This window comes from Artibeus jamaicensis, unplaced genomic scaffold, assembly GCF_021234435.1.
Source record: "Artibeus jamaicensis isolate MK-2021 breed Jamaican fruit bat unplaced genomic scaffold, CSHL_Jam_final contig_1127, whole genome shotgun sequence".
In the NCBI taxonomy this organism is placed as follows: Eukaryota; Metazoa; Chordata; class Mammalia; order Chiroptera; family Phyllostomidae; genus Artibeus; species Artibeus jamaicensis.
In genome coordinates, this window is record NW_026521219.1 from 4,397,864 (window position 1) to 4,409,098 (window position 11,235).

An 11,235-nucleotide genomic window follows, 5' to 3' on the forward strand; every position below is an offset into this window, starting at 1 on the left:
CTTTTTCTACACATTCATCATACCTCCTTTTTTAGATCACACGTTTCTTGAGAGCAAAGACTGCTTCTTCATGTGACAGACACTGCTTAGCCCTATGCTTTGTTCATAAAAGCATTTCCTGAATGCTTAATGAGTCATAAGTTAAACATCATCCAAAGGTGATTTTATTAACTGAGCTTAGAAAAGATTGCATGTGGGGGCAACTTTGCCTGAAAAGTCCCCCCCCCCTCTACCACGGATGAAAGTGAAACTACCAAGACATGATCTGCTTGGGGAGGAGAGGTGGCTGATCACTCAAAGGAGAAGGGCCAAGAGCCCCTTCCTCAAGGGGCTTTTATTGGGGTCATTTGCACAAGAATACAGGTAAGGATCAAACAATAGATAGCATTCAAAGAACTATGAGGGCTTGTTCTCAGTCAGGCTCAGATAGCTGAAGAGCCATAAAACTTTGAGGAACAAGCTTCTTGCTTGGACCCTTATCATTTAAATGAGAGCATTCTAAACAAAGCAGGTTTCACAGGATTTTACATATTCTTTCTTAGGTGGGATCCTCTAGCTGGCAATGGGCTGTGTCGCCTCCCCCATCATAGGTTTTCAGACTCAGGTGGATTAGAGCCAGGAAGCACTTCTCCTAGCCAAAATGGGGACTCCAGCTATGTCAGAACAGCTGGGGGGTGAGGGTCCATCATTCCCTCTTTGTTGCAGCCCCCCCGAGGAGTCCTTCCATGATGGACTCCCAAGTGATAATGTCTGGATTCGGTTGCCCCCCCCTCTGAGGGGTTGTACTCGTCATAGACTAACTGACCATCCATTGGGGGCAGGGGATGAAGCAGAGACAAGCTTTGTCTCCTTAGTGGCTCGCATTCTGGAGTTCACTTACTCATCCTTAGCCATGGGGGGCAGTTACAACTCCTGAAACTAGGCAGAGCTGTTCCGAACAATTGCAAATAGTCAGAAATGAAAAAAATGTACTTGTATACAGTTTTCATTATTTTTGGATTTATGTGACACTTAAAACTGCTCTTAAGTTGGCAGAAAATGTATAGCCTTACCAACAACATGGTTGTAAAGCTCATGTAAAGAGTTGACAAGGACATATTTTCCCATAGTAAGTGCCAGGAGAATGTTTTCATAGATTTCTTTACAATCACCTTGATTAGCCCTTATTTAAAAGAGGATTCTGCCAGAGGTCGCATTTATTTTACTTATTAGTTCCTTGCTAAAAACCACATCTGGGAGAATCTCTGCCTCTCCAATCCTCTCCCAGACACATATAACTATACTTCCCTTTTGTCAGGTTTATATGCTTGTTGCCCTCAGAATGAATGAGTCAGGTAACTGACTGTCTCCTGGAAGCTTGATATTGGTCAGGCTTAGATGCAGTTTTTAAATGATGGTATATCTCCTTAAATTTGCCTTGTACTGATTTTTACCATTGTAAAATAGATTCTTCTAATATGAAAGCCTAAAATTGGTTAATTTATGCACAAGAACATATATATACACCAAATTTCCATAGTTCAGCCCAATTTTTTTCTTTTTTTTGGACATAATGAAATTTCTCTTTAGTTTTTGAGTGCAATAGAGGCTGTAAATTCTTCACTCACATGCCCTGGGACTCTTTTGCTCTCATGCCAGCCTACTTCCCACAGCCAGCACCTTTGCACATCAGGCCAAAAATGCTTGAGAACTCAAGTACCCCTGGGAGCAGCCCCTAACAATTACTGAGGGTTGTGGGGGTAAATCACTCCAGCTCCCTCTGCCCTTGGCTTCAACTCACTGTTGCCAAGAGCTTCCTTTCACTCACATCATTCTATCACCCTCAGTGCTTGCTGTCTTAATGATATAAGCATTTGAATTCAGAACCCTTATATCATTTCATGTCTGGGCTGTTGCAATAGTTTTCAATGGTATTTGTCTCTAAAAGTACTCAACTTTACTCCATCACAATCACAAGTAGTTCCCAGATCACTCTTCCTAAAATGACTCAAACTGTGTCTGTGCTTTGTTAGAAAATGTCAGTGATTTCCAGGTGTCTACAGGTAAGGTGAGACTGCTTCATTTGGCCACAGTCTCCCACAATGAGTCCAGACATTTACCGTTTTTCCTAGAGCTTTACCCATGTAGATTTATTTAATCCTTTTTATTATCTGTATAGTATTTCACTATAAAACTATCTTCTTATACATTTATCTTATCTCCATTTTTATTTGCTAGGCAAAAAAAGTTTGACAGATTGTCCTGGTACATGTATCCTTTGGTATATCTTCTGAAAGTCCTTCCTTCCTTCCTTCCTTCCTTCCTTCCTTCCTTCCTTCCTTCCTTCCTTCCTTCCTTCCTTCCTTCCTTCCTTCCTTCCTTTCTTTCTTTCTTTCTTTCTTTCTTTCTTTCTTTCTTTCTTCTTTCTTCTTTCTTCACTTTAATGTTATTACTTGGCAGACAAAGCTTCTAAATTTTCTTTTAAAAAATTGTGATATAATTGACATATAACAGTATAGAGTTTCATGTATATAACATAATGATTTGATATTTGTATATATTGCATAATAATCATAATAATAACATCCATCACCAATATAGTTAGAAATTTTTTTCTTGTGTTGAGAACTTAAAGTTTCAAATATACAGTGCATGTTGTACATTACATCCCCATCAATTACTTATTTTATAACTAGAAGTTTGTACCTTTGGCTACCTTAAATGATTTTGTCCACTTTCCTACCTCTCCATTTCTGGCAAACACCAATCTGTTATCTTTAACTGTCAGGTTGGTTCCTTCATTCTATTTTATTAGATTCCACATATAAGATCATGTGGCATTTCTCTGTCTCTGTTTGACTTACTTCACCCAGCATAATACTGTCAGGGTCCATCCATGTTTAACAAATGGCAAGATTTCCCTCCTATTTTTTCTTCTAGGAATTTTATGGTTTCTGGTCTTATGTTCAGGTCTTTACTCCATTTTGATTTATTGTTTTGTTTATGGTATAAGATAGTTGTGTAGTTTTATTCTTTTGCATGTGACTATTCTTTTTTCCCAACACTATTTATTGAAGAGACTATATTCCCCCTTTGGGGAAAAATTTTGCCTTGGTTCCTTTGTTGTAAATTATTTGGCTGTATGTGTGTGGGTTTATTTCTGGGCTCCTATTTTGTTCCACTGATCTATATGTCTATTTTTATTTAATGCCATAATGTTTGATTAATACCACTTTGTAGTGTAGTTTGAAATCAGGAAGCATGATGCTTCCAGCTTTGTCTTCTTTCTAAGGATTGCTTTGGCTATCTAGAGTCTTATGTTGTGGTTCCATACAAATTTTAAGATGTTTTGCTATATTTCTATGAAATATGTCATTGGTATTTTGATTGCAAATTCATTATATCTGTAGATTGCTTTGGGTATAATGGACATTTAAAAATATTAATTTTTCCAATTCATGAGTATAGAATATCTTTCCATTAATTTGTGTTTTCTTCTATTTCTTTTATTAGCATCTTACAGTTTTCAGAGTACAGGTGTTCTACCTCCTTAGTTAAATATATTCCTTAGTATTTTATATTCTTTGATGCAGTTGTAAATGCAATTGCTATTATAATTTTTCCCTTTTAGTAGTTTGTTATTCATGTATAGAATATCAACAGATTTTTATTGATTTTGTACCCTGCAAATTTTCTGACTTTGTTTATTAGTTGTAAGAGATTTTTGGTGGAGTCATGTCACCTGCAAAGAGTGACTGTTTTTCCTTTCTATTTTGGGTAATTTTTATTTATTTTTCTTGCTTAACTGCTCTTGTTAGAAATTTCAATAGAATGTTGAATAAAAGTGTCTCTTTCCTGATCTTAAAGGAAAAGCTTTTAGCTTTTCATTGTTGAATATGATATTAGCTGTGGGCTTGTCATATATGGCCTCTTTTATTTCCCTTTCTACCCCTTTTGTTGAGACTGTTCATTATTAGTTTATTTTGAATTGTGTCAAATGGTTTGAAGTAACATTTTGAGTAAAATAAATTGTTGATTGCTGTTTCCTAAGACTATAGTGCTAATACTGTAGTATTTTCTCATTCTCATGAATGTAGAAAACAATATTTCTCACTTTTATCATGTCTTTCAGTGGTAATTTACATTTGCCTAGGCTAAACTTTTTTGTTGTTAAATTATATAAATACTTGGAACTAAATGAATGCATTGCTCTATTCTGCTTTTAGAACTATTAGTAGGATTTTTAAATAGGTGAATTAGGAAAATTTCAGTCTATGGTATTTTTCACTTCCAGACCAGGCACAATAATGTTTAATGAATTAGGAATTCATTAGCACCAGTGCTTCCTTGTTAAACCTCAGGAGAGTTACCTTGACTGATATAGCTACCCTGTAAGAATTGCTTATTAGTACTCCACTGTTCATGTGGCTAGAACATGTGAATAATGGTGACCATTATTTTCTTACATACATCTACAATGTGTAAGATATCTTCTTTGTTTCTTTACTCATCAATGTTATAACTTTACTGAAAAGCTATGGACTTGCTTTCATTTTTGCCCTTAAAGCTCTTGCTGCTTTTGCTAGTGATTCATGTGCTTTCTATTTTATTTGTAAATGCTTCTTTCATTATTTTTACTTAAATTGAAAAAGGGCTCTTAAAATATAATTTTCAGTCTCATTATAAGTATTTGGAAGATCTGTGCCAATTTCCCTTTTAATCTTCCAATTTCTGAAACAATGGCGAATGATTCATATGCATATATGTGCTCTGTGAGCTCCATTAGAAGTTAATCTCCAGGGTGCATGAGACTTCCAATTTTGCTTTTGAGCCAAATGAAACATAGAGTAGAAGTAAGATGTTTGAAGTGAACTTAATGGTGTTAGGGGTAGATATATGTTAAGTGAACATGTTTTGTGATTGCTGACTTACTGAGCAGAACATTGGGACCTCTCAATTCTATGTGCTTGTTACTAGGCCTTGGTGCTCAGAGACACTTGCCATTGTTTGCTCTAAGAGAAGTTTCTCTGATGGTTTTTAAAGAAAAATGAAAGACTATCTAAAACATATAGTACTCTTTTCCCTTTAATGCAACACAACTGACTTAAAAATGAGTAAGAGACATATTGTGAATTATGCACTGTTACTCAGATGGAGAATGTCATGTAACATCCAGGATTTGCCCATGCCACATGACAGGCACTTGTGATGTATATTTGACAAGGTGCTTTTCCAAGGATGGCATGTAATGTAAGGTGATATGATGGAAAGCCTAAGCCATAGATGGCACTGGAATCAATTAGATGTTGGTTCTTGAATTAGAATTTTTGTCCAAAATTATTTCAGAGAAAAAAGAGACTTCTAAGCATCCAGACACAGACACCAGGCTTTTCGGTGTCCTCACAGCATTAATTTAATTTGAGTGAACGGATACAGTGCGTTTGTATGTTTGTTAATTTCGTCAAGATTCCAGAAGTCTGTGACAGAAATATTTAAGTCATTGACAGGGTAAAAATGATTTGTATAAGAAACAAAATTTTGCATTTGAAAAGAAACAATGACTTGAATTATTTGCTAAAGTCATTGCTTTTTATTGAGGAAATTCTTAAAAAACTGATTACTTGGCTTTGGGCCTGGTAACAAGTTAGCTCTTGGGAGTCTTTAGGAGACATCCTATAGGTTGATGATAGGCCAAGCTGAACCATCAGATCATATCTTAGGGCAGCCACATACTTCATCATTTCCAGTATCTACATTACACCTGGTGTTTACTGTTAAATCAGGAGCCTGCCTGTAAAGCCAATTACATGAAAACCCCTGTGAGCCCTGGCTGGTGTAGCTCAGTGGATTGAGCGCGGGCCTGCGAACCAGACAATCGCGGTTCGATTCCCAGTCAGGGCACATTCCTGGGTTGCAGGCCGGTTCCCTGCAGGCCAGTTCCCAGCAGGGGACGCATGAAAGGCAACCATACGTTGATGTTTCTCTCGCTCTCTCCTTCCCTTCCCCTCTAAAGATAAATAAATAAAATTTAAAAAAAAGAAAACCCCTGTGAAGTGCTCTCTGCAACTGCACTTTGCAGTCACTGATCAATGGTTAAGCTGTTTGCAGAAATGCTTTGGAGCTGTCGTAGTTATCTGGCACGGGGCAATAGTGCATCAGCCTACCCAGTAATTCTAAAGCCAGACTACTCTGTGTGCCCATTTTATTATTTAATATAGTGACAACAAACCCAGCTTCTGTCTTATAGTCATATGAATCAATATAAAAGTGATGGTGTACATTCAACATCAGATCTTTAATGCCAATACTAGTCTATGAAGAAAAAGGTCTTATCTCAATTTTTCTATAAAACAATTGTAAAATTCAAAGAATATTTTACATTTTTTCATACACTTAAAAATTTTTTCTGGTATGACTGATATTTTAGAAATATTTAGAATCAGCCTTTTTGCTATACCTAATATTTAAAATGAAAACTAGGGAAGAAACTTTCTGTTAGTTCTGACCATGAAGAGTTTTGGGTTTATACATTTGCATGGGGCATTGCAATCCAAGAAGCTGGAGCCTACTGTGCCTCAAGTGTTGCTTCTTTATAAAACAGTGATAACACATTATTTTAGAGAGCTTGAACCTTTTTGCAACATAGCTTCATGCTTTTTTCTAACAGTTGATCATTTTAGGGGTATATAATATATTCACTCTATAGCATGTGTGTAATGGTGAAGTATAATTTGTGCCTGTATTAAGGAATATGCTTGACTGTCCTCTAATCGGTAGGCAGTTTACACAAATAGAATGCAGTCATCCTTAAATCCAAATGTTAATATTCAAGATTCTTAGAAGCAAACATTTTAATCTAAATATATAATTTTATTATTTTAATATCACAATGTATTTGTTTAAATGAAAATAAGGAAAATTAGATCAACTTCAGATGTGCTTCATTTCTGGTGAATGTTTTCTACTTGGTATAATGTTTGGCTTCATCTGAACCGCAATGGTAGCAGAGATAATGGGAAATATGAAGAGGTTCAGTCCAGAAATACTCAGAAAATAGAAAGGCTAGGAGTCAGTGATGGATTGGAAATAACAGGAAAGGGAGAGGGAAGATTTTAGAAGGATGCCATGTTTCTGACTTGAGTAAGTGAAAGGGAGAAAGCGGATTGGAGGGTAAAATAAGTTTGGTTTTAGATGAGTAGAATTTGAGCTAAGGATATAGAGCACCAAAGTCTTTACTAGATTATACACTTTGTGTGTAGATTTGGGCTACAAATTTGGAAGTTGTTGTCATAGTAATAATAATGGAATAAGATGAGATAGACTGCTTCTCTCCTTTCTCTACACATTCTTCCCTGGCAAAAAGTAGAACTCTGAGGAGCATCGACATAGGGGTTGGAATGAGAAGAGAAAACCAAACCACAAAGATGATGCAGAAAAACCAGCCAGAGGAGGAAGAAGATCAAGAAGTCACGGTGTCAGAGAAGCCTGGGGTCTAAGTGTTTCAAGGAAGTAGAGGTTGGCAGAGATACCAAATTCTATAGCGAGGTCAAACAAGACATAAGCTGAAAGGTATACACTGAATATATCATTAAAGGAATTGGTCCTGGAAAGGACAACTCAGAGAGGTAAGGATGGAATTGAGGCAGTTTCCAGTGTTGGGGTGTGGTCATGATCAAGGTGACTGCAGTATGGGAATGAAGGAGAATAAATAATTTAAAGTATTGTTGTATGGGTTATTGCATTAGTTCATGTTTTCCAGAGGAACAGAATCAATAGGGGATATATATATACATACACACACACACATATATATACATATTTATACATATATATATACACACACATATATATATATAGAGAGAGAGAGATTTATTATGGAAATTGGTTCACATGATTATGGAGCTGAGCAGTCCCAGTGCAAGCTGGGTAACCAGGAAAGCTGGTGATACAATTTACTCTGAGTACAAAGGCCTGAGGATAGGAGGGGGAAGTGAGAGTGGAGGTGAGTGCTGGCAAAATTCCCAGAGTTCTAAGCTCAAAGAATCAGGAGCTCTTATGGTTGACATCAAGAGAAGATGGATTTCCCAGTGCAAGGACAGAAAGGGGGTGGGCAGAGAGAGAGAGAAACAGAGAGAGAGAGCAGCTATCCTTCCTTTGCTGCTGCCCTCAGTGGATTGGATGATGCCTACCCACATTGGTGAGGGTGGATCTTCAAATACTAATCTCTTATGGAAGCACCCTCTCAGATACATGCAGAAATAATGTTTTATCAGCTATCTGGGCAACCCTTAACTCCTTAACACCTCAGTCAAGTTGACATACAAAATTTACTGTCACAGTTATCAGCATAGATATTGAAGTTACCTAGACAGTGGGAGGATCTGAGGTGACATCTAGCTGGTATGTCAGTCTCTGTGCACAAGCAGGAGTGATCAGGATTTAGAAGAAATCAGTTTTGGGGACAGGTAGTGACTAGTGAGCTCAAAAGAGGCAGAATTTTTTTGAATATAGTGAGGTAATGGTCTGTGCTCTGATTATGTCTCATCCAAACAAACAAACAAATGAAACAGTTTGAACTAGTTTGATAAAATCAAGATAATAGAAAAAAATTAGCCATGGGGGAATATAAATAGATTCTCAGGAGCTGAATTTGTGTCCATCTTTCCAAGAATGTATTAAAGCTCCCTCACATTTTTTGTATATCCTTTCTCTCTGATTTTCCTCATCTTACCATTAGTTGCACATAACATACAGTGTTAACCCCACCCTGGAGTTTTAGCACTTCTAATGTCAAGCTCCCACCACTAACTCTCGAGTCTCAGTGTATTTCAGTTCAAATGGATGTTGGGTGAGGAAGACTTTGAAATCTGCCTTGCATAGTTCAATATTCAAATGAAAGTCCATGTGCTCCTCAGTTCCTAGCTTCGAAGGACCTGCAAGAATGATTAGCCACCAGTTGGAAGGTTTAAGGTTAGTTTGAAGTACATGAGTGCAGACCGTAAGGAGAGAGAAAGTGTGCTAACCATGGAAAGGGTGTTTCATAGTGGATTTAGAGGGTGAGGAGCAGGGCAAGGTTGTGTGCGGATGAAGGAAGCACATAACCATATATCTTTGGTTGTTTTACTGTTTCTCTTTAAGTATATGTTCCCTTAAAATATTTCACACCCTTAATTACATTGTGATGTCTTAGAGAACTTAGTACTATATTTTACATTTCTTTTGTACCTGGCATCCCCCTCCCCAAATATCTAGCAAAGTGCCCAATAAATTTTAGAGCTTCTTTGAATTATATTTAATAATGTATATGTCCTATCAGTTAAACAAGTTTCGTAGGGCATTCATCTTTGTGTCTGCCACATCTTAGAATAAAACTTCTTCAGCACTTTGATAGGTATCGCAGTTTCATGTGATATTTAAAAGCTCCTTTCCATTAATGATATGTAGCTGTCCTGTTTTCTCCACATTGACTTATTTTTAGCAGACTCCTGTGTTTAGAAACCTACCATACAGAAATAAGGGTGGGAATGGTAACAAAACAAGTAACTTTGAAGCTAAAGTAACTTTGTGTGGAAATGTAAAGACAGGAGGAGAAATATTATGGCTAGTGGGAATATTTCAACATAAAAATGAAAGAATATTTTATGCAGATTATGTGATATTAAGCAACCATCAACTAAATGGATCCTGAAAAACTCGGGTGGTGTTGCTCTGGATGTCTTCCGGGTAGGGTTTCGAGGCCACCTCTCAACAGTGCTGGGCACCTCTTCCCAGTGAGGGGCCCATCTCTCTTCAGGGCTATCGGTTAACTTTCCTTTACCTGAATGGTGAGGGGCTGGAGTGTCACAGGGCTTGGAGGGTAAGGAGTTGGAGAGGCAACTGGGGGATGTCTCTAGGGTAATTCTAGAAAGAGACCTAATTATCTCTTTGGGTATCAAATGGATTAACACCCAAAGTTTAGAAATGTGATTGAGATTTATTTCTTAAAATTGCCAGTATTTAAAGCTTTCTACTTTCTCCCTCCTGATATGAGTCATTGTATATGGCATAGGTTTTAGATTTATTTCATAATATATAACTCATGTCATTTTCTTCTTTATTAGCTATATTCCTCATTCTTATAGTCAAAGCTACAGGCTGCATTATTACCTTGTTTAATTTCAACATGGCATTATTTAATTACTCCAAATAATGAGTACTTTGAAGCTCAGCTATGAGCTGTGACTTGTCACTTTTGGTAGTTACACTCTTTTCTATGTGGCCTGAGATTTCATTATCAGGTGGGACAGTCACACTCCACAGGCTGTGTCAACACCCAGCACTTTCTTACAGCTCTCTGGCCACAAGTAGGACCAATGTTCATATTCTGCTGGTGGTGATGTGTCAACACCCTAATCCTTAAAGATGAATTATTCCCTCAATTGGTTTATTCATTAAATATTGATTTAATCAACCTTTCAATCTCACCTTAGAATTTTTCATTTCTGCTTCAAAGGCATAGGAACACCACAGATCTTCTTATAACAGAAATACCTAGATTCCATCATCAAACATAGTATCCTCTCATACTGCAATGACAGTAAGTATTGGCTGAAAATTATGTGGTGTGTTCCTACAAGTCCTACAAATACAGAACTTGCTACTCAGCTAACTTAGTTATTTGATGTGTTCTCTAACATGTTACTAGAAGGGTTTCTAAAGTGAAGAAAATGAAGAGAAGAGAAATTTTTAAATCTTATTTTTGGGATTTATTGAAGAGTGAAACAAATATAATTGTTTATTCAAATGGGCATAACAGAATTGTAGAAAGAATTCTAAAAATAAAAGCATAGCAAAGTTTAATTATGATATTTTCTGAGTTTTTTTTTTTTACTTTGTATCTAAATATTTTAATTCCTAGACTAGTACCTTTTAAAAAGCAAATTCTCCAGGTAATTTCTTTGAATCATTGCAAATAAACAACAGTTTCTAGAATGCATTGGAAAATTTATGACATCAAATCTGTAGCTTTTCTTCCCATGAATGCATTTTTGAGAGAGTTAGTATCATAAGTCACATCAAACTTTCAATAAAAAGAATAGGCCTTGACAACCCTTGGGTAACTTCCACTTTTGAAAGCCCATTCTTACCCACCTGGGACTTTGACAAGGATGTGCTTCCTAGTATTTCAGACCCAGCCCTTTGCCAGCTGGCAGGATTCACTCACCAATGTGCTGACTTCAGTTCTTCTAAGGGACATGCTGGAGACAGCTTTATCAA